Genomic DNA, 25,658 nt, shown 5'->3' with positions numbered 1-25,658 from the left:
TGAGTCCTACTGTAAGTAGTTAAAAATATGGAATAATAGCAAATATTTGGTGAGTTCTTCCTTAGTGAGGCATACTATTTCTGAATATTTTATATGTATTAACTCATTTAATTCTCCAAACAACCCCATGAGGTAAGTGAAATTGTTCTTTCCATTTTACAGAAGAGAAAATGAAGAGAGTGACTCTGTAACTTTCCCAACTGTTAAGTAGCAGATTTGGGGTGTGAAATCATGTAGATTGGCTTTAGAACCAATCATTTTAATCACTACATTATCTTGCAAAGTAAGACCCGATAGGTCTTATAAGAAATAAAAACATATATCAAAAAAAACGTAAAATGTATGATAAAATTTCAAAGCATCCAGTTCCTTAGATGTAAGGAACTTAGATCTTAGTTCCTAAGAACTAAGCTTAAAAGATTCATCACATACACTGCATTTTAAATTGTTAAATGAACTAAGTGACAATCAACTCCAAAATATCAGTCACTTAAAGCAAATGTTTACTGAGTATTAACACCGCATCTCCAACAAGCGTATCCAGGGGAGCTCTGCTCATTGTTGTCACCCAGGCTGACAGCGGCTTCCACAGTTTCTCAGAAGGGTGATAAAAAGCAGGAAATCAAGCACAGGCTTTCAAAACATCCACCCAGAACACACAAACACCACTATAAATTCTGATCACATTTCATTGCCTGAAGCCAGTTTAAATGACCACACCTGACTTTAAGGGGATGGGGACATAAAAGCAATTTATTTGTCAAAATTTCTACAGACTCCAAGACTGAATTCATGATAACCTTTCATGATAGTGTCTCCCATTGCTAGACTAGCTGAAGGAGAAGATGACTCCCATGTAGACTACCCCCTTCTCTGGAACTCACTTCCAGGCACAGCTCTTGAACAGAGGGTCTCAGAAAACATCACCTGGTTGGGGCCACTGGAGGTCAGGAACCTTCAGTGCAAAAGAAAGAAGTACTCTAACTCAAGGTATAGTACTGAACAGCGATTCAAAGACAAGGAAAAAAGATGGATGGAAGCAACAATGAATATATAAAAATGCAGAAAACAGCCCTAGCCGTGTACCAGGCAGCTCAGTTGGTTACAGCAGCTTCCAACACTCCAAGATTGCAGGTTCAATCCCCAGGCAGCACATACAAGACTCAACCAATGAATGAATGGCTAAGTGGAACAACAAATTAATGTTTCTCTCTCTCTAAAATCAGTCAATAAAAAAGTTAAAATGCGGAAAGCAATCACCAATGTATCTAAAAGGCCTTTCTCATTGCCAGCGACAAGACAAATGTTACTCTCGCTGTGGTCCTTAGAAAGTCCCGGAGTAGATTTATCAGGAGAAATTCAGCCTGGCTGATACCAAACTTTATGAGGGAATAGGCTCATTTTACTACACCACCTCTCTACACTTTGAAAATCAGGGATATTTGAATGAAAGAGCCCTCACAATTTATTATTTGGGGGTCCTCAGGGTCCCTGGGGGCATAGGGTCAGAGCCTTCCTGAACATTGTGGCCTGTCGTCCTTCTCCACCCAGGACCAAGGGGTCAGCAAACAAACAGCAACAAGGTGATACAAAGGCCATTCTGCGACTAAGAGAAAGATTGCATAAGACTAAGCAAGTGCAGGTTATAATTTAAAAACTTTTGTTTTTACTTCTCACCCCAATTTTAAGTAAAAGGACAAACGAATACCTCATATAAAACTTCCTATTGAAAAGGCTAACTAAATATTTAGTTGTAATAACAAGAGTGATGTAAATATACTCCCAACAATTCTAAATAAAAATATAAAATTAAGAAAGTAAGCATAAGATTTCTGGTTTCTGATTCCATATTTAAGGAGCCAAACCTAATAGATCAAGGTGTGCCTATTTATCAGAGAACTCTGTCCTCCCTAACAAGACCTGCCTTCAGGAGACACTAAGTAACCAGAGCCTAACGGACTGGTTTTGTATCAGGGCCTACTGACCTGGGGTAAGGGCAATACCTAACTGCATCCAGTCTAGCAGCTAAGGGGAGGAGAGAAGGCACTTGAGAAGCTCACAGTGCAGAGGCACAGAATCAATAAAGGTTTCAAACTTAATCATAAGACAATAAAATGTTCCCCCCACACCCACAGCTTACCACACATCACTGAAAGTCTATTTATAACAGTTCATTTTGCCTAGTACAAGTCTGGCTATCAATAAAATGCTAAAAGACATATAAAGGCAAAAAAAAAAAAGACAGTTTGAAGAGACAGAGCAATGAATAAAGTAGTCAGCAAGCAAGAAGAGATAGCAATGTAAGCAGAGCAAATGAAAACCCTAAAAAAAAAACCTAAAAAGAAATACCAGACATCAAAAATACTGTAACAGAAATAAAGAACACATTTGATGGGCTTATTAGGAAACTGAATATAAGCTGAGGGAAGAACCTCTGAGTTTGGGTATATCTCAGTAGAACTTTCCAAAATAGAAAAAGAAAAAGAATAAAACTGACATTTAAAAAAAGAATATCCAAAGACAAAAGGTATGACCCATATATAATAAAGTACCAGAAGAAGCAGAATGAAAAAATATCAGGAGTATTTTAATATCACAATATATTTACTATATACAATTGACATCTATAGACTATTCAATGCAACATCAGAATATTCTTCTCAAGCTCATATAAAATATTCACCAAGAGAGACCACATAAAATAAAATACACAAAATACATCTTAACAATTTAGAAAGTAGAAATAAAATAATAATAATGAATAGTAACAACAATAATAATACAATGTCTACTCTCAGACCACAATGGAGTTAAAGTAAAAGTCAATAACAAAAAAAATAACTGGAAAGTCCCAAAATACATGGAGATTAAAAATACACTTTAAAATAACATACGGGTTGAAACAAATCTCAGGGGAACCAACTGACATGAAATAAACTAAATGAAAATGAGAACATTAATCAAAATTTGTAGAACCCAGCAAAAGCAGTGCTTGGAGGAGATTTTAGTGTTGAATGCATATGTTATAAAAAGGATCTAAAATTAGTTATCTAGTTTTGCACCTGAGGAAAGATGAGGAAAACTAGATGAGGAAACTAGAAAAAAATTACAAATGAAAGCCAAAGTAAATAAAAATCATTAAAAATTAATGAAATCAATGAAATTGAAAACAAAAAAAAAAAAGAGAGAAAAAATCAATGAAACCAAAAGCATTTTCATAGAAAAGATATACATTTGAGCCCTGGCTGGTGTGGCTCAGTGGATTGAGTGCCAACCTATGAACCAAAGAGTCACTGGTTCAATTCCCAGTCAGGGTACCTGCCTGGATTGGGGGTCAGGTCCCCAGTTCAGGGCATGCAAGAGGCAACCACACATCGATGTTCCTCTCCCTCTTTCTTCCTCCCTTCTCCTCTCTCTAAAAATAAATAAATAAAATCAATTAAAAAAATAAAAGATATAAATTTGATAACCCTTGAGCCGGGCTAAGTAAGAAAAACAGAGTACAAAACTACTCATATGAGAAATAAAATGGGGAATATCACTACAGATCTCAGGGACATTTAGAGACGAACAAAGGAATGCTATGAACACTCTAAACTCATGAATTTGATGAAATGGACCAATTTCATAAAAAAACGCAATTGGCAAAACTCATGAAAGAATAAATAGACAACTGAATAGGTATATACCTGTTAGAGAAACTGAATCAATAATTAATAACATAGCAAAACAGAAAGTAGCAGACCCAGGTGAGTTCCATCATGAATTCCATCTACTATTTATGAGATAATACCAATTCTATAAAATATTTTTCAATTTATTTTCAGAAGACAGAAGTACGGGAATCCTTTTACATTTGTTTTTTGAGGCCAGCACCATTCTAGTCCCAATATCAGGTAAACACATTTCAGGAAAGACAACTATAGACTCATAAATGCTCTCATAAACTCTAACGGTATCAGGTAAATATATTTCAAGAAAGATAACTATAGATCATTATCTCTCGTAAACTTTGATGCAAAATTCATCAATAAATATAAGGTGGGACCCCCCCAAAACTGGAATTACCTTATGGAGGGTGGGCCACTTGTAGCACAGGCTTCCCCCACTAGGTGGGTGTTCTACAAACCCACCTGTATCGGTGTACCAGCAGGCATTGTTGTGAGAGGCTGTGTTTGGCATCAGTGAATTTTTCTTTGAAGACTCTTTCAGCGTGTTTGCCCATTTCATAAGGGTGATATATGAGTGCACCTGCCCACACCACACTGAGTGTTCTGCAGTTTTTGACCAACAATACCATGACTCACATGCCCCGCCCCCTTCACCCAATTCTGCCTGAGCAACTTTTCTTTTGTTTTCCTAGATGAAAAAAGTCCTCAAAGGGCAATGTTTTGCTGATGTGGAAGAGGTGAAACAAAAACTGCAGAAGTACTCAAAGGCATTAAAATTGACAGGTTCAAAAACTGCTTTGAGCAGTGAAAAAAAATGTGTCAGTAGGTGTATTGCATCAAATGGAGAGTATCTTGAAGTTGACTAAAATTTAAATTAACAAGTAAGAATAAATATATATACAAAATTTTAATAAATAAATTCAGAATGGGGTGGATCCCCCTTGTATTATCAAATCCAATGATGTAAAAAAAATAAAAACAAGAAGAAGAATCATACAACATAACCAAGTGGGATTTGTTTACAGTGTTCAAGACTGGTTCAAAACTTAAAAATTAATTAATGTGTCCATCAATAAACAGGGTTAAAAATCCTACAGCTAACAATATTCTTAATGCTGAGCAACTAGAAGCTTTCCAAATAAGATTGGGAACAAGGCAAAAATGTCTTCTAGTCTACTCCTAGAAAGTGGACTAGAATTTCTACTTATTGCAATCAGATAAGAAAGAAAAGAAAAGGTATACAAATTTGGAAGAAAGAAATGAAATTGTCTTTGTTCAGAGATGATGTGATATTGTATATATAAAATCCAAAAGAATTAATGAAGAAATCTCTGGACCTAATAAACAATTATATTAAGGTTGAAAGATACAAGGGTAATATAGATTTCTAAGTAAAAGCAATGAACAAATGAAATTTGATATCAAAATGGGATATTCTTTATATTAGCACCCAAATGCAAAACTTAGGTATAACTTTAAAAAATATGTTCAAGATATATTTGAAGAAAACAAAAGCTATGGTAAAAAATCAAATAACTAAACAAATAGAGAATTATTCCAATATCCTGTATAAAATGTATCAATACTGTCGAGATATTAGTTCTCACCAAACTGACCTATAGATTAAATGCAATTGCAATCAAAATCCTAGCAACTCATTTTGATACTAAAGTATATCAGGATAGGCACAAGACCCAGAATAGCCAACACGATATTAACTGGGAAAAACAAAGTTGGAAGATCGACACTACTTACAGTTAGGTACTATAATCAAGAAAGTGTGGTATGGGTAAAATAATACAAAAATAGATTAACTTCGAGAACTTAGAAATAAACCCACACAAATACAGCCAACTGGACTTAACTTTGACAAAGGAGCAAAAGAAATGCAATGGAGCAAAGACAGTTTTCAACAAATAGCTGAACATCCAAATTTTTAAAAAATGTCGACACAGACCTTACATCTTTTACAAACTAACTCAGAATGTAAAACACAAAACAACAAAACTCCTAGAAGATAATATAGCATACTACTAACTGACTTTTCCTATGGTAATGACTTTTTAGATACAGTACCAAGGAAATGATCAATGAGAAAAAATAATTTATAAACTAGCCCATTAATATTAAAAATGTCTGCTTTTCAAAAAACAAGGTCAAGAGAATGAGAAGAGAAACCAGACATACTATAGGACAAAGGACTGCCATGAAAAGCATAGAAAAAACACTTAAAACCCAACAATAAAAAAACAAACAATCTGTTTCTAAAATGGGCCAAAGACCTTAACAGATAACTCACCAAAGAAGATGTAATTATGACAATATGCACAGATGAGATATTCCACATTATATGACACTAGGGAAATTAAAATTATAACAAGAATAATATACCATCACACATTTATTAGATTAACCAAAATCCGGAACACGGACTACAACAAATGCTATTGAGGATACAGAGCAACAAAAAGGATCATGTGTTGCTGATGGGAATGGAAAATGGCACAATCACTGTGGAAGACAAATGTGGCAGTTTCTTACAAAGCTAAGTGTACAATTGCTATATGATCAGGCAATCAATCATGCTCCTTGGAATTTAATCAAAAGAGTTGAAATGTTATGTCTATGTGAAACCTCACAAAGATATTTCCAGCAACTTTATTTATAATTGCAAAAAGTTGGAAGCATCCATGATGTGCTTCAAAGGATGAATGGATAAATAAAATGTGGCACACCTTGACTAGGATATATTATTCAGCACTAAAAAAAAAGAAAAGAAAGAGCTAACAAGCTATAAAAAATGAAAGAAACTTACATGCATATTACTAAGTGATAAAAGCCAGTCTGAAAAGATTATATACTATATGAGTCTGACATGTGAAGTTCTGGAAAAGGCAAAACTATCTATGCAAAAACCGGTGCTTGCCAAGAGTTAGGGGGTAGGAGGTGGAGCAATTGCTTTTTATGTTACTATAAGGAGGATTCACGTCATTATAAACACACAAAATGTATAACACAAGGAATAAACCCTAATGTAAACAATTGTCATCGATGATAACAAGGTATCAGTGTAGGTGTATCAATTGTAATAAATACACCACTCTGATAGGGACTGTTGATAATGGAGGAAGCTACGCTTGTGGGGGCAGGAAGTATGTGGAAAATCTGTACCTTCTGCTCCACTTTGCTACAAACCTAAAATTGCTGCGACAAATGAAGTCTGTCTAAAGAAAAAAAAACTTTAAGATGACACAAGGAAGAGTTCACACAGCAAGATAGTGGGATACAAAGCCCTAAATCCTCATTTCCCTGTGCAGACACTGGCATAACAATGATACATGAACCAAATACCTCTGTAAGAAATACAAAGACAGGTTTAAAGATTCTGTACACTCTACTAAGCATAAATGTTATTGCATAAAAATATATTTGGAAAAAATGGTCACTATCTCTAGTCAGAAACACACCCACTTCCCTGTATGATGTAACCTAATGGTGGGAGGGGACTTCTAATTCACATCTTCTCCCCAGGATGGAAAAGAAGTAGAATGTCCAGCATTTAGACTTGCAGGGAAGCCTTCCTGAGGGACAAGTCTACGCCTTCCCTACATATTATACACGTACTGACAGGAAGTGGGAGGTGTATTGGGGGACTCAGAACAAAGGCAATTAAAGTGTACCAGATTATGCAGTACCGTGGAAAGACAAGAGGTGAAGCTTCAGTACTGTGGATTATTACACCACCAGAGGGGCCGCGATAAGGCAGAGTCACCAAGGGGAGAGCCAGGAGAGAAACCAGCAAACCTCATCAGTTAGGACTTTACAACAGAAACCCAGAGTCCACAACTCCCCAGAATAAGGCTTGAGAGGCCTTTTTTCTAGTAGGACTGAGTAGAAAAAGACCGCTCTCTATGAAACCAAATCACAAAGTGTGGGAGAGGTGGCAAAGTTCTTAAATATCTAAATCTTTTTTAAAAAATTTATTTAGTTATTTTTCAAGTAAAGAAACAGGGAAGCATAGCAAATTTTTTTAAAAAATTATATCTCTGGAAACTGACTCTATAGAAAAAAAAGATGTATGAATTGCCAGACAAAATGTTCAAAATTATCATCTGAAGAATACTCACTGAATCCCTTACTAGCCTGGCTCAGCTGGTTGGAATGTCGTTCCATAAAGTAAAAAAGGTGAGGGTTTTATTTCCAGTCAGGGCACATACCTAGGTTGTGGGTTTGATTCCTTGTCAGAACATATATGAGAGGCAACAAACCAATTTTTGTCTCTCATATTGATCTCTCTCTCTCTCTCTCTCTCTCTCTCTCTCAGCAATGAAAAAAATGTTCAGGGGAGAATTACATAAATAAATAAATACTCATTGAATTAAAAGAAAACAGATAAATAATTAAACTAGATCAGAGAAACAACACACCTATATGAGAACACCAACAATGAGATAGATCTGTGAAGATGAACCAAATGGAAATTCTACAACTGAAGACTATAACTTGACTGTCTGGACCACAGGGGGCAGACACAAGGCCCGAGGGCCAAATCCAGCCCTCCACTTTGTTTTTTCAGGCCTGGCACTTTCTTTCTACCCGGTGGCAGCGCTGACCTCCTTGCACCTAGTTAAGGAGCAGTTACTTTTATACAGTTCTAAAATTACATTTGGCCCTTTGAAAGCAACTGCAAGTCTGATGTGGCCCCTGGAAAAATGGGTTTGACACTCCTGGCCTGGGCTATCTGGGCAGAAGAAAGAATCAGTGAACTCGAAAAGGTACTTTCTAAATGACTGGTTCAAAGGAAAAAAAATGAAGAAAAGTATGAGAATTTAAGGGACTTGTGTGATAACATCAAGCAGAACAACATATGCATCTCGGGAAACCCAGGAAAAGAAGAAACAGAGAAAGGGGCAGAGAATCTATTTGAACAAATAATGTCTGAACATTTCCCAAATCTGCCGAGACATGAGGACCTACAAATTTAATAAGCTTAAAAAAACTCCAACTAGGATAAATCTGAAAAAAATCTTCACAGAAATACATTATAATCAAACTGTCAACAGTCACAAAGAAGAAATTTTGAAAGAAGCAAGAAAAGTAATTTGTCATATACAAAAAAGTTCCTATTAGAATTTTGGCATACTTACCAACATAGGCCAGAAGGGAGTTGTATGATATATTTAAAAGTACTAAAAGAAAAAAACTGCCAGCCAAAAATACTATACCTAGCAAAACTGTCCAAAAGTAAAGAAAAATTTACACTTTCCCAAATAAAAGTTCAGGTAGTTCATTGTCACTATATCTACCCTATAACAAATAGTGAAGGGAGTTCTTCAAGTTGAAAAGAAAGGAAGATAAACAGCAACACAAATCCATATGAAAATATATACTCCCTGATAAAGGTAAATATATGGACAAACATAGAAACCTGCAGGATTGTAATATAGACATGTAAAAATTTTTAGATCTGTCATAAACTTAAAAAACCAAAAGATAAAAGAAAATACAATGCTAATGTGTTTGCAATCAAAAAGTGACAATTTGTACCATCAGTAACATAAAGTGGGATGTGGCAAGTGTAAAGAAGTATGGTTTTAACATGGGAATGAAGTTATTAATTTGAAATAAATTGCTATAACTTTACATATACTTTGCTATTCTTTGTCTTAAAGAATAGCAAAGGTAACCACAAAGAAAATATCTATAGAATATACAAAAAGGAAAGAAAGAAAGGAATCAAAACACATCACAATGAAACACAAAGGGAAAAGAGAAATGACAAAAACGCTACCGGGCATACAGAAATCAATTAACAAGAGGTCAATGGGAAGTTCTTCCTTTCAGTAATTACTGATGTAAATGGATTAAATGCACCAATTAAAAAAAATGTTGACTGAATGGGTTAAAAAAAAAACAAAGTCTAACTGTGTGCTCTCTGTAGGAAACTCCCTTTAGATCTAAGAGCACACATGGGCTAAAAATGAAAGGGTGAAAAAAGATATTCCATGCAAATAGGAGCCTAAAGAGAACAGTAGTGGCTGCAGTTATATCAGACAAAGTAGACATTCAGACAAAAACTGCCACAAAGACCAAGAAGGACATTATAGTCAGTGCCCATCAGCAGAGAGATACAAATTAAAATCACAATGAGGTATCACCTCAAACCTTCCAGAATACTATCATCAATGAATCAACAAACAACAAGTGCTGATGTGGATGAGGAGAAAAGGGAACTCTTAGTGCACTGTTGGTGAGAATGCAGATTGGTGCAGCCACTGTGGAAAACAGTACGGTGTTTTCTCAAAAAACTAAAAATGGAACTGCCTTTTGATCCAGCAATCCCACTTCTGGGAATATATCCTAAGAATCCTGAAACACTAATCAGAAAGAATTTATGCAGCCTTATGTTCATAGCAGCATTATTTACAATAGCCAAGGTCTGGAAACAGCCCAAGTGCCCATCAGCAGATGAGTGGATTTAAAAAGCTGTGATATAATACATTTACACAATGGAATACCATGCAGCCATAAAAAATTTAAAAGTTAAACAAGAACTTTTCCCTTTTGTGATAGCATGGATGGACCTGGAGATTATTATGCTAAGTGAAATAAGCCAGTCAATGAAAGACAAGAACCATATTATCTTATTGTGGAATCTAACAAACAGAATAGAAACAGTGGCATGGGTACATGGAACAGCCTGACAGCTGTCAGAAAGGAGATGGGAAAGGAGGACAGGATGACAGGATTAGCCAAAGAATATATATGTAAAACTCATGAGCACAGACAACAGCATGGTGATAACCAGAGGGGAGGGAAGAGAGGCGGGAGATTGGTGGAGGTGGGCAAAGGGGGGAGGTAGAATAGAAACATCTGTAATAGTGTCAGTAATAAAAATAAAGAAAAAAGACATTACATAGTGATAAAAATGTCAATTCACCAGGAAGATAAAATAATTACCAATATGTATGGGTCTATCATTAAAGCTCCCAGATATATGAAGTAAACATTTACAGAACTGAAGGGAGAAGTAGACAACAACATAATAATAAAAGGCAGCTTCAACACTCTGCTTTCTGTTGTGAGTAGAAAAACCAGACAGAAGACCTGAACAACCCTGTAGACCAACTGGACCTGGGAAGTATGCAGAACACCCAACAACAGCGGAATGTGAATTCTTCTCAAGCATACGTAGAACATTATCCCAAACAGATCACATGTTAGTCCACAAAATAAATGTTATCACATTTAAAAACACTGAATTCATGCAAACAATCTTCTCTGACCACAAGATAAAGTTAGAAATCCATAACAGAAAGAATACAAGAAATTCCACAAATATGTGGAAATTAATGTTCTCAAACAACCAACTGATAAAATAAATCACAAGAACATTTAGAAGACACTTGGAGAAAATGCAAACAAAAGCATAACATACCAAAATTTGTGGGATGCTTTGAAATGAATATTAATAAGAAGTTTATAGCAGTAAACACTTGGATTTTAAAAAACAAAGCTTTCCAATCAAGAAATGAACCATAGACTTCAAGACACTATAAAATGAAAATAAACTAAACCCAAAGTTAGCAGAAAGAAGTATATAATAATTACAGCAGAGATGAAATAAACAGAGAATATAAAAACAATAGAAAAAAATTTAAACTAAGAAAATATCTTAACAAAGATCAACAGAATTGAAAAATCCTCAGTAGGGGTGAGCAATGGGGAAAAAGGCGGTTCAACTGTAACTGAACAACAATAAATGAAAAAAAGAACATCCTCAGCTAGACTAACTTAAGAAATAAAGAGTTAGCAAATGCCACCCACATTAATTTAATTAATAAATCATTGGTTCATAAACACAAAAAAATGGAGAGAATTAACATAAATAAACACAAAGTAAAATGGGACATAATAAATGTAACAGAAATACAAACAATTATAAGACTCCTCTGACAAAAAATATGGCAATAAACTGTGTAATTTAGAAGAAACAGATAAATTCTTAGAAACACAAACTTATCAACTGAATAACATAGGAATAAAAATCTGAACAGACTTATTACTAGAGTGGATATGGAATCCGGGTGGTGGGTGGAAATGTCCTAAGAAAGAAAAGTAAACCCAGGACCAAATGGCCTCTTTGGAGAATTTTACCAACATTTAGGCAGTAACAATTAATACCAATCCCTTCAAACTTCTAAAAATTGGAGAGAAAGAAATACACCCAAACTCTTTGAGGCCAGAATTACCTTAATATAAAAACCAGAAAAAGACTCAAGGAAAATAAAACCTATAGACCAATACCCCTGATGAATTTTGATGCAAAATCTTAAATGAAATATAGCCACGCCAAATTCAACAGCACATTGAAATGATCACACAACCATAACTAGGCGGGATTTAGGCTTGGAATGTGAGGGCAACTCAAAATATGAAAATCTATCAATGTAATACATTATATTATCAGAACGAAGGAAAAAGTCACGTAGTCATCTCAATGCAGAAAAAGCATTTGGCAAAATTTAAATAATGTCATGAAAATACTCAACAAATTGGGGATATAGGAAATATGCTTCTATATAATAAAGGCCTTATATGACAATCACAAAATTCACATCATACACAACAATGAAAACAGAAGTTCTTCTTTTAAGATCAGGAACAAGACAAGAATGCATGCTGTGAGTACTTCTATTCAAGATTGTATTGGAAGTCCTAGCCACAACAATTAGTCCCAGCCAGAACAGTTAGACAAGAAATAAAAGTCACCCAAATTGAGGCCAAGTAGAATGACATATATACTCATGAAACAGAGCTCAGAGATAAAGCTTCACATATACAGTAAAAACAGCGCTCAACAGAGGTGCCAGGACTACAGGACAGGGGAGGGACAGTCTCTCCAACATCTGGTGTTGGGGAAATTGGATATCTGCATGCCAGATAAAGACAGTGGGCCCTTCCATTACCCTATATACAAAATTTAACTCAAAATGGATTTAAGACCTAAAACTATAAAGCTCATAGAAGAAAACATAGGGAAAAATCTTCAGGATATTGGGTTTAACAATGGTTTCTAAGATATAACACTAACAGCACACACCATAAAAAATATATTAAAAATGATATCAAACAAAAAATTCTAAATATCAAAAGGGAGCGACAACAGAGAGAAGGACAGCATACAGAATAGGAGAAAATAACAGCAACTCTTAGAGGAGATGAAGGATTATTCTGCAGGACATATGAGGAATTTCTACAACTCAACAGTAACCAGATTAAAAAGGAGCCAAAGGACTTAAATATACAAATGGCCAATAAGCACATGGGAAATGTTTGACATCACTAATGATTAGGGGAATCTAATTAAAAACTACAATGATTTATTGCCTCCCATCCATCAGGCAGCCACTATCAAAAGCATAGAAAATAATGAGTCTTTTTTTTAACCAGTCTTGGCAAGGCTGTTGAGGAGTTGGGTTTCTAAAAAAACTGCTGATGGGAATGTAAAATGGTGAAGTAATTATAAAAAACAACATAGCAGTTTCTCAAAAAATTAAAAATAGGATCACCATATGATTCAACCATTCATTTCAGGCACTTATCCAATATAATTCACAGCAGGACATCAAAGAGATATTTACACATTCATGTTCATCACACTACACACAATAGCCAAGAGGTCTGAGCAGCCCAAATGTCCACTCATAGATGAAGGGAATTAGAAAATATGATGTAAACATACAATGGAATACTATGCAGCATTGAAATGAAGAATATTCTGATAATACTATAACATGTATAAACCTTTTAGATATTATGCTAAGTGAAATAAACCAGTTACAAAAGAACAAATACTACATGATTTTACTTATAAAATACAGGGGTGGACAAAAGTAGGTTTACAATTGTTTGTATGCAAAATACAATAATCAATAAATAACATAAGAATAAACTCTGTGTACTTACAATTGTAAACCTACTTTTGCGCACCCCTGTATTTCAAGTCAAAACTATAAAAACAGAAAGTAGAAAGGCCTGAGAGAAGAGGGTATCAGTGTTCAGTTGGAGTAGAGTTTTATTGTTGCAAGATAAGAAGTTCTAGATATCTGTTGCACAATAATGTAAATATACTTAACACTACTGAGCTGTACACTTAAAAATGGTTAAGATGGAAAACTTAATATAATCTTTTTCACTACAATAAAAAACAATGGTAGAAAAGAGATAAAAATGTAATAGACATACTACAAAAAGTTCAACAAAAGTTTGAAAAGAATGATTTAAAGATTTTCATACATATGCATATTTATATATACGCATATAAGGTGTTAAAATAGACTCAAAAGAGCTAGACAGTGTGAAATAATTACCTGAAAAGATACTGAAAAATTATTTTTTAAATATATAAAAGAAAATTCACTCCTAGAAAGAGTTGAAAGCACAAATGATTAAATGAGAAATTGTTCTTAAATAGTCATTGACCAAAGAATTCCCGTCATACATAAATTTATCCTCAGCACAAAAAGAAATAAAGCTTTTTGATTCATTTACTCAAGCTATCTTAATAAACCTGTTGCAAAGCACAATGAAAGAAAATTGTATACAAATCTCACATCCCAAAGTAGGAATTCTATTTAGCACACCAGTAAATCAAATCTAGAAGAATATTAATAGAAAAATACACATATTAAATCCATAGAGCTGATTTTGAAAAGAATATTTTAACACAAGGAAATGTGTTGATATAATTCACATAATGTGATTTCAGATCTCCAAATCTAGATTTAAACCAATTGGCCTTCCACCTCCAGCTTCACCAATTACTGACTATGTGACCGTGGGAAAATTACCTAGTCATTCTGTGCCTCTGTTTTCTCATAGAGCAACGGAGATAAGATATTATGTGTCTCACAGGTTTGTTGTAAGGATTAAATGAGATAAGGTATGTAAAGTACCTAGCCTGGAAATTCATCATTAGCTATTATTTACTATTGGATAGATAGAAAGTAATCTTTGAAAAGCATTTGATAAAATTTAGTATCCATTCCTGATTTTTTAATAATAAACTAGGAATAAAAGAATAATATCAAAGTCCTGACTGGTGTGACTCAGTGCATCGGCTATCGTCCAGCAAACTGAAAAGGTCACTGGTCCTAATCCCAGTCAGAATACATGCCTGGGTTGCAGGCCAGGTCCCCTGTTGGGGGTGTGTGAGAGACAACTGATCAGTGTTTCTCTCACAGATACATTTCTCTTCCTCTCTCCTTCCCTTCCCCTCTCTCTAAAAATAAATAAATAAAATCATCTTTAAAAATAAAAATAACTATCAGGACAACATAAAGATCGTGTATGTTTGAAACCCTAGTGATTATATTTAGCAATAAAAAACAAAAAATTCTACTATACTCAGGAATAAAACAGGTGACCTTTATTACCCAGAGTTTTAGCCAAACCACCATGTTAAAGACACAATGCTCAAGATTTGCCAAGTTGGCCAAAGACATCTAACGGCACCTGCAAGGAGTTTGGGTCCAGCTCCAGAGTTTTCAGAAGAAGTCCACTTATACTCCCCCTCACTTCTGACACTAACTGCTACTTCAGAAGATTCCTTAAGTACAATTTACTAGAAAGATTCACAAAACTCACTGGAAAGTATTATATACGTGATTATGGTTGATTTCAGGGATAGTAAATACATTAATACCAGCCAAAAAATAAAAGTTAAACAGTCTCATAGGGCAGATTCTGGAGAGTGGTAAGTGGGAGGGTTTGTTATGCTCCGGATGATTACCAGTTCCACATCTGTGTGTGATGATACTACTCAGGGAGAGCTCCCAGTCCAGGAAGCTCATCTAAACTTGGTGGCCAGTTTTATCGGGGCTTCATTATCTGGGTACGATTAATCAACTAACTGACCATGTTGTAAAGCTCAGTCTTTACCTCCCACCTCAAAGGTCCGACTGATGTCATAGGAGTAGACCAATGGGCCTACTCCTCTCACTCAGGAAACTCTAAGGATTTAAAATACCTCCCAGAAATCAAAGACAAAAGTCAGATCTCTTTAGACAAGGCCACATTCTTCACCACAGATCTATTTTTGCTGTCAGTTTTGTTCTAGACATTCCAATCAATATTATAATTATGGAGGTATAGATTAAAATATCCACTGTTGCTAATTAATTAATTAATTAATTAGCTATTCATTCGTGACACCATTTTCTACCTTGATGCCCTAATAGAGTCAATAGTAAAATTTAATCTATTTTTTTATCTTCACCTCCCAAAAGAAGTTATGATAAGTAAATAGGCTCAAAACAAAAAAGAAAAATCAAACAAACAAACAAAAAAACTCCTCAAGGTTATTTTACCATTCTCAATAAACACACCTATTAAGCAGGGGAGAGCTGACATCATATGTATTCTCTGTTACTTTACTTCATTGGTGCTCACACACACAGTGGTTTTACATGCTCAGGGTCTATTTCTTTCTTGATTTACAATGTATTTTTGGTGATTCATCAAATGATTAGTTTCATTTGTAATTATTAAATTTTTAATACATTTTCAGTATGATTTACCTTTAGATGGTTTGGAAGGAGAAAAACTTTCATAGCTATAACATGCCTTTTATTGTTTTCCTCTGTCTGCTTTAAAGATTTTTCTCTGTTTTCCTTATTTTATTATGTTTTTTATGTTTCTGAGATTCATCTACATGGTTGTACATATCAGTTATTCATTGCTTTATTTTTTTAATCATTTTATTGTCATTCTATTACAGTAACCCCAAGTACTTCCCCTTTGCCCATCCCACCCCCCACCTCACCCCCACAGTTATTGCAGAGAGAGTGAGGAAAAAAGAGAGTGACACTAATGTGGGAGAAACATTGACCAGTGGCCTCTTGCACATATGACAACGGGGGACAAACTCACAACCTAGGCACATGCCTGGACTGGAATCAAACCTGTGACCCTTTGGTGTACAGAAGGACGCTCCAACCAACTGAGCTACGCCTGCCTGGTCTCTTTATCCCTTGTTTTAAACAGTTCCTTATGTGATCTGGTGTAGCTTTGTTCATTTTGTTTATACTTGGGATTCATTAAGCTTCTTGGATATGCATATTTTGAGTTATTTTGTCAAACTGGAAATTGTATTGAAATACTTCTGCTCTCTGTTTTTTTCCCCCTTCAGAGATTTCAATTATGTGTTTATTAGGTTGTCTAAAGTTGTCTTGGAGCTAGCTGAAGCTCTGTTCATTTTATTTTCCAGTATTTTTCTGTGGGTTTTATTTTGGATAGTTTCTTTTGCATGTCTTAAAGTTCACTGAACAATCTTCTGAAGTATATAATCTGTTATTCATCACAGACATAATTTTCATCTTCAGAGGACCAATTTTGGCCTCTTTTATATCTTCAATTTTTCTACTAAATGTATTCAAAGTTGCCTATATATTTTTATGTATTTTGTCCACTTTTCTACTCATGTCATACAAGAAAAAAAATACAGCCCTTGTTACTGCATCTTCTCCAGGAGTTGAAGTCCTGTATAATCAATTTTCTTTTTTTTTCTTAAAAAATATGTAAATCTCTGTTTAGAAGTGCAACTTGGCTATAACCTGTTGCTACTCATATTCATGTTAATATCATTAAGTCAATTAAAAAACTTTACATTGTTTAATGTTCTAGAACAGTGAAAAAAGTATTAGAAGAACATAAGTCCTCCTTAAATCAAAACATCATTACATTACAAGATGGTGTTAGAGGAAGTTTTAACAAAATTATCCAAAATTTATTTGCAAAAAATGAATAAAATACAAAAATACCGAATGTAAAAAAATGAGAAGTTACCAACAAAATTAAAGATCAGTGACATAGAACAGAAGGCCCAGAGACATTCTCTAATAAGGCAAGAGCTGAACACAGTAAACGAATGATATATCATAAGTAAGTGAAAGAGAGTTTATTTCATAAGTGGCACTGAAGTGAATAGTTAATAATAATAAACTATTATTGATCTACCTCATACCACTAATCCAAACAAATTCCAGAATAAATTATGTAGTTAAATTAACAAATAAAATATAAATAAACTGGTTAGTTAGAAACTCGAACATTAGTATAATGGAGAATAAATCTGAAACTATAAATTTAAGACTTGCAAACAAGAGAGTGTTCATATATTGATATTTGAAAACATTAAATAATATTTCTTCGTTCTAGAAAAATACATAAAAAATTAAAAGACAAACTGGAAAAATTACAATAGATGGAAAAATAAATTTCTATGAAAAATACAACTCATAAATCAATAATAAAGTTATCAAAACTCAATATAAAAAGTGAACAATGTGCATTTTCTAAATGCATAGAATGCATAAAAATGATTAATAAACATAATTAACATATTGCATTAGTAATGCAAAATCAAAATGATGGGTTAGAAAGCACATTATTATCTCAAAATTTGTAAGTCTTAAAAGATATTTTCAGAGCGGTGAAGGTAGTAGAAAAATACATTGCTATGATGCTGGTAAAGGTGAAGTTTTTAAAATTTGTGGTAGTAGCTTGGTCATATATTTACTAAAATCCTTTAAAATGTCATATCATTAAGCAAATTAAAATATTATTCTTAAAACCATTTGAGAAGTACAGCATATGTATAATATAGTTTAAAAAGGCAATTAAAAATTTATGTATTATCTGATACACCAATTTAATAAGAAAATATGCCCAGTGGCTCTCTCCAGATTGCGGAAGTACCACTGACTTTTCAGAAAACTATGTTACTTTTATCATCATAAAATAATTCAACACATGCTACTCATTAATCTGTTATTTTTTCTTATTCCAGTGTAGATCCTCCTCTGAAGCAGTGCTGGGGGCTCTTTTCTGTAAGACACTGGGATAAAGTAGTCACCCCCCAGAATGCTGGCTCCCATTTAGAAACGGCAAAGCTCTCTAAAGAACTCTGAGGCCAAAATCATTTCTCTTTCTCTGAGTCTGTCACTGTGAAGTTTAATCCTCTGCTGACAGTCAGGCAATTTCAGGACTAACTTTTTGAAGCTGGACAGATGCTGGGGATAGAATTATTTTCTCTGGACAAAGGTTCCTCATTATGTCAGTCCCTTCAAAGCTACTGCTTCAGGATGACCTTGAAAGGAAACACCCTGAAGAGCCAAGAGTTTAGCTGTTTCACCAGAGCAGAGTGTTGTGGTGTTCGCTGTGTAAGAAGGCACTTTATTTCTCAGACAGGGTGCGGTACCATCTCTGCACTGTAAAATGAGTAGAGATGCTTATAAGGGATAAGCCTTTAAAGAATTCTCACTACTGCAGAAAAGCATATCCACTCCAGGTGGTTCTCAAAAGTACATAGGTTAAATACTCAAAAAATAACCTTTAAGTGCCCAATTAATAGCTGTTAATGAATAAATGGAGAATGAATGAAGTACTGCAATCTCCTGTGCCTGATATCTATGTCAGAGGTTCTTTTACCCTCATTTCCTTCAGCACCACTTGGGAGATTTTTAAAAATACAGTTTTCCAGATTCGTCCCCAGAAATATCACTGTGACTGGTCACAGAGGGACCTGCCACGCCTCTGCAGACAGTCGCATAGGCTGCTCACGTTCAAGGGTGCTCAAGCATAGAGGCAAGTGCAGCTAAAAGTTCAGCCTGGGCTCCAGAAATAGGATAACTCTGCCCAGAGGAGGGTTCCTCTATTCCTAATCCACACATAGGTGTGCCTGATGGCCAAGCCACCAGGGACCAGGGATGCATCTACTCAGAGACAATGCCTTTTCTATTTACCCAAAGGTACACTATAAACTTCTATATCTCTGGGTCCAGGCATCAGCATTTTGTTGAAAGTTTCCCAGGTAAAACTAAGAAGCAATAATGGTTAAAAACAAAGGGAAAGCAGATCAACAGTTGCTAGAACTGAACTCAAATTCCTTCCTGCAGAATCTTGTTCCTAATATTCCCCTGCTTTCCATTGTTCCCCTCAGTAATTTTTGAGCCTCTCCTACATCTGCACTCCTCCCCTCACTGTCACATACATTGCATCCCTCCACATTCTTCCTATGAACTATAGTTCAATAGTTTTTACATAGCAGTCAAGTAGAGCATTTTGAATAATATATCTCATAGTACAGCTTGCAGGAGACTAGAATGCAAGTTTCATGTAAGTCGAGATCGGGAGAGCTGCGAATTCCCTCCAGCACTGCATTTATTATTTGGGGATGCTAGTTAGCCTAGGAAGGGTAATGAATGAAGAATCTGTGGTCGTGCGGCTTTGCAAAAATATTTCATATTTGCCCATAAAACTTAGATATGACTCTGTTTAGTCTAACTAAATATAACATATTTTGAAAGTCTTCTATGCGTTAGTAAATCTGAATAGTAAAAATAAGATAAGATATAGGTCTTACCACCCAAATTCACACCACCTAGAGGTGCTACAGTGGCATTAAAGGACATGAGAGATCCCCTTTAGAAGCTGCATTCAGTTGCTCATCACCATACCTGGGAAGGCTCAGAAAAGAGAGGGAGAGAGAGATCAAAAGCTGGGAGAAATATGCACCACGTGTAAGATATATACATAAAAGGAATTCCTCACCGAAAACAATCCAGAAAGAGGGAGGAAATACAGACAAACATTGTCATTGGAATGTCTCGACAGGTGAAGCACTGCAGAAAAGCATAGAAAGAGGAGTGTTGTGGTGGTGTGTGTATTGGTCACAGGAGATTTCCAAAGCTCACTTTAATAAGAGTGAAGGAAAGAGAGAAAAATAATGACTTTATCCTTTCACTAGGTATGAGCAGGCCAAATGTGTTTTTTCCAACACTGGAACTTGAACTAAAAGCTGTGCATGTCTGCCTCAGGGCACATATCTCTAAGGGAGATCCCACGTGTATCCATGTATGCTTGAAGATGTCTTGTGTTTACCTGGAAAATTCAGCAATTTTGTTTTTTGTCCAGGGAAAAGGAGGTGATCTAGAAGAACTTGTTTTTAAAAAACGTGCTCACGTTCTGAGATTTTGTTTGAAATTATGTAAAAAAAAAAAAAAATTCCCAAACTGGAAGTAAACAAAAGTAAGAACTGAACACATTACTTCTGAATTCAGGATAAGAATATGAAAGTTTAAAAATAAATCAAAACACAGAAAAACATACATATGGCTATTTTAAAAAATAGTATGAACCAGAGAAAGGAAACATTATCCTATAGTCAAAAGGAAAATAATACCTCTGAATAAATTTGACACAGGAAGCAGGAGAAAACAACTACAATGAGATACATTGCACACTTATCAAAATGACTAAAATTAAAAAGAGTGACAAAACCAAGTGTTGATAAGAGTGTGTGTGGACAACCAGAACACTCATACAATACTGAGGACAGTGTAAAATAGTGCAGCCACTTTGTCAAACAATCTGGCAGAAAAATGAGATTATATTTTTGCAAAATGTTTGCCCAAGATTGTTGATGGCGATTCCTTCATAATGGCCCCAAACTGAAAACAACCCAAATATCTATCAATAGGTTGATAGATTTTTTAAAAATTGTGGTGTAGTTATACATTGGGACATTACTCAACAAAAATAGAAGCAAACTTCTAGAAAAAAATCACTAGTGAATGACTCTGTCAGACAGTGCACTGGAACCTTACAATAACAGCTTATGCTCCGTGGCTCAATTTGTATTAATTTCTCTATCGGTAAAACTAGACTGTGCTGAAAAAATGAGAGTAAAGTTTATGTGTGGGACTACACAGAAACTGACTAAGAAAAGATATGAAGGAACAATTTTAGCTGATAATAGGGCCTCAATAAAAATTCAATGAATGGCTGATTTAAGCTTTGTGCATTTTGTTGTGTGTCAATTTAGCTTCAGAAACGCAGGAAACAACCCCACAAGCCACTCTGAAAAGCCATCTTTGCATCGTCCTCGTGTCCTGCTCTCCAATAGCCATCTCCCTACCGCAGCCTCCTGCAACTCTTTCGCTGGAGTCTGCAAACTCTCACTTAAACAAAAATCCACTGCCCTGTATCACCGGTGTGCCCCACCGTGTCAGATGTGGCCATGAAGAACCAGCTCCGAGGTCACCGCCAAGGACTTAAGGGAGAAGGAAGCTGTGGAAGAGGAGGAGAATGGAAGAGATGCACCTACAAATGGGAACCCTAATGAGAAAACCGGGAAGCGGCTGACAATGGGATCGATGAAGAAGAGGAAGAAGGAGGAGGATGTGGGCGTGATGAGGATGGAGACGCAGATGAGGCGGCTGAGGCAGGTGTGGGCATACAGGCAGCTGAAAATGACTGAGGATGACAGTGTGAACATCAGGAAACAGAAGATCAATGAGGATGATTAGACAGCAAAAAAGGAAAAGTTAAATTAAAAAATAAAAAAAGGCTGCTGTGACCTTTCATCCTCCACTTCCCGCTGAGAATCTAAACACAGTCACCTTCCAGTCGAGTCCGCCGGCCAGAGCACCGTGGGCAGCCGGCACGCAGATGATACACGCTCCCCTCCACCCAACCAAAACCGCAACGTGAGCTTGCAACAGAGCAGGGGGAAAAACCCAAAACCTCCAAGGCCCTGCTTTTTTCCTTAAAAATACATTAAAAAGAAAAATGCATTTGCGTTTTTTTATTTACATTTCGTTTTTAAGATTTTATTTATTTTTTAGAGCGAGAGGAAGGGATGGAGAGAGAAGCGCTGCTGTGTGTGAGAGACATGGATAGACCAGTTGCCTCCCCCACGCCCCCACCCAGGACCCGCCTGCAGCCCAGGCGCGCGCCCTGGCAGGGAACCAAGGGGCAGCGCTTTGCGGTGTGAAGCCCGACCAACTGAGACACACTGGTCAATTTGAATTTTATACTTTTGTACATATTTTAGGGGTAGCCATTTTTAATGATCTTAGGTGATCAAACCAGCCTTCTGACTATGCTTATGGTGTGACCATGTTCATTATAACTCAAAGGGAAAAAAAATTCCTAGTAAAAAGAGGCAGAAACAACAACAAAAAAAAACAGTCATAGTCCAAGCATTCCAGTAACTTCTTTTGTGTATGTACGATATTTAGCTATACTATAAGCAGTTGGTTTGTATGAGCTGGTTAGATGGCAAAAGATAGTTTCTTTTTTTCCTTTTTTTGTCTATTAAGTTGCTGTTTATTTATTTACTTATTTATTTGGCCTCTTTGCTGTATGTGTGAAACAATGTTGCTCAAAAATAAATCAGAATTTTATTTTGCTCAGTTGTTCTAACAAAAAAAAGGAAGAGGAAGAGGAAACAAGAAATAAATCTTGAATTCTACTTAATTTTCTAGCTAGTTTTATGCATGCTATAGTGTTTAAGGATGAAGTGGCATACCTATCTATTCCTCTGTAACAAATTACCCCAAAATGTGGTGCCTTAAAAATATATATTATATTCCAGTTTTTATAGGTGAAGAATTCGAGAGCATCTTAGTCAGGTGGTTCTGGTGCAGGTTCTTTCGGGAAGTTGCAATCAAAATAATAGGAGAACTTATAGTCACCTGAAGGCTTGACTGACACTGGAGAATCTGCTTATGAGCTATTCACATGGCTGCTGGCCAGAGGCCTCACTCAGTTCCATCAAGACTCTCTACAGCACTACTCATGACATGCGAGCTGGCTTCCCCTAAAATGAATCATCTAGGGAAGACTGAAGGGTGTAGGGCTTGGTGCATAATCTAGCCTTCGAAGTCACGCACTATCATTCTGCTGTACTCTTTTCTGTCAATCACGTTTGACCAAACCTAATAAAATGTAGGCAGGAACTGTACAAGGGTGAGAATATCAGGAGGTAAGGATCATCTCAGAGCTTGGCTATCACAAGATCAGCGATGCCTATATTTTACATTTAATCTTTAAATGTACCCAAAACAAATAAATCGATCAACGGATAAGTAGTTGGATAAAAATCCTGATGGACATAATAGAAAACATATATAGTAAAACACTAACAACTGCGAAATCTGTGTTGTAGGTGTATATGTGATGACTGTACAACTCTTTCAATATTTCTATATGTTTGAAAAATTTTAGGATAAAGTAAAATTGGGGGGGAATCACTTTATACCAAGGAAATATGAGGAGATGGGGTTTCCTCTAAATAGAAACGGGAATCTATGAGAAGTGTTCAGTGTAATTTGAAGGTGGGGCTGACGGTTGATACAAGACACAGATGCTGGTAAGGGGGCTGAATTGGGAGAAATGTTTCCGCGGAATAACTGGGCCGAGAGAGTTTCAGAGTGGACACCTCCATCTGTCCCCAAAGCTCATGGGGGAAACCAAGGCACCGCTCATGTGTGCAGGTGGACACAGACCCCAGCAGAATAAAAGCTGCTTTGGGATCAGGATGCAAGAGAAGACGGCAGCCGTCTGCGTCACCGAAACTGACATCTCAAGACCAGATGGGAACAAGGACATTTTGGTAGAAGCTGGTATAGATTACTGACAAACACCTAAACTAGATACAAACCCACACTCTCTCCTGGATGCAGGCACAATCCAAAGGAGAAAAGGGTTGGAGGTGATGATGGTGACGGAAGTGACAAAGAATAGCTAGAAACACGGAAGCTCCTAACTTCTGGTGAGTGGTTTTCTCTGGGCATTGGGATGTTAAATACTTTTATGAGTCTTTCGACTTTCAAAAGGGATAGGGAGTATTTTTGTATAACTGGCATTGACAATAATATCATTTTTAAGGTTATGATAGAAAAAAAGATGCACAGAGAGGGAAACACTGTCAGCATTAATACAAATATAGTTCTTTTTTAAAGGTAATATGACTTTTCCTCAAAAGATACATTTCAAATGATTTTCTTAGTACATAAAACACAACGAACCATCAAGTGCAACCCCAAGGTCTATATCTGACTAGGAGTGCCTATTATTAAAAAAAGTGGTGTGAATTATTCCATATGACTATCACTCAGATTGATAGAGACAAACTGAGGCTCAAATGCGTGTGTACCCACACAGTCTCAGAGACTGAAAAGGGAGGGGAAGCAAGCCCAGGATCACTCAGAAATGGGAAGCAACAGACAGACACAAGCTGCAGACAGTGCTTGGGCTTTTGCTGTAGTTGTGTATACCCTCCCCTCACAGCCTCCGCACGGAGTCTGGCGGAGGGAGACACCTTGGCAGCAGGCAGCAGAAAGAACCACATGCACACAGAACAGTTCAGAACAATACATACAGGACAATGTGGATGCTTTCACTGTTCCTTCCCTCTGATTGTTAGCCATTTCTATGACACGTCACGGATCTGGGGTGATGATGGTTGCTGGAGAGAGGGATGGGGCTCAGGCTACTTCTACGAGGCCCAGTCCAAACAGAAGCTTCCTTCTCACTCCTCAAGGGAGTCAGAAGGACTTGGTTACCTTGACCCAGTACATTTCTGGGAAAGGGTAAATATCCAATGAAAAGCAACCATTGAGTTTGTGTTAAGGCTTGTTTACTTTTTTAATTCTGTTTATAAAATATTATTTTACTTTTCATTTTCACTTTTCTCTGTCAAGGCTCGAGCATCATCTCTTTCTGAGCATGCGATGGAGCCTCAGGGGTGATGCCTTCCCTACATGACCTTTGATAAAGTGCAGAGCAAGGCGGGAAGGAGACGGTCACCTGCGCTGACCAGAGGGCAATATGCCCATGCAGCTGAGAGAATGCTCAGTGTTCTCCGACTGCATGTGTCCTTGTGCTTTTTCCTGGGTGCGGCAGGATTTCCCGGAGCCCAATGGGCACGCCCCTGGAGTTGCTGAGAGAAAAATATGTCCTCACCAAGTAGATTATCCAATAAAAACAAAAATATATGCATTATTTTAGAATCTCAATTTTTAAAAGGAGATTCTTTTTGTAACGTAATCTGCACATTCTGGCTTTCAGGTGCTGGTGTTAGAGTAGGCAGTAAGTTAGACACTAACAAAAGGGGAGAATGGGACCAGGTATCTGCAT

At 36.2% G+C, this 25,658-nt stretch overlaps 1 pseudogene; it reads left to right on the top strand.

Annotated features, from left to right (window-relative positions):
• LOC119045068 (prothymosin alpha-like) overlaps positions 1 to 22,042 on the top strand; it is a 48,292-nt pseudogene extending 26,250 nt beyond the window's left edge.
• The last annotated feature ends 3,616 nt before the right edge of the window (positions 22,043 to 25,658 follow it).

This window comes from Artibeus jamaicensis, unplaced genomic scaffold (genome assembly GCF_021234435.1).
Source record: "Artibeus jamaicensis isolate MK-2021 breed Jamaican fruit bat unplaced genomic scaffold, CSHL_Jam_final contig_384, whole genome shotgun sequence".
NCBI lineage: Eukaryota > Metazoa > Chordata > Mammalia > Chiroptera > Phyllostomidae > Artibeus > Artibeus jamaicensis.
The sequence above is the reverse complement of the archived record's forward strand: the minus strand, read 5'-3'. Positions and strand labels throughout refer to the sequence as shown.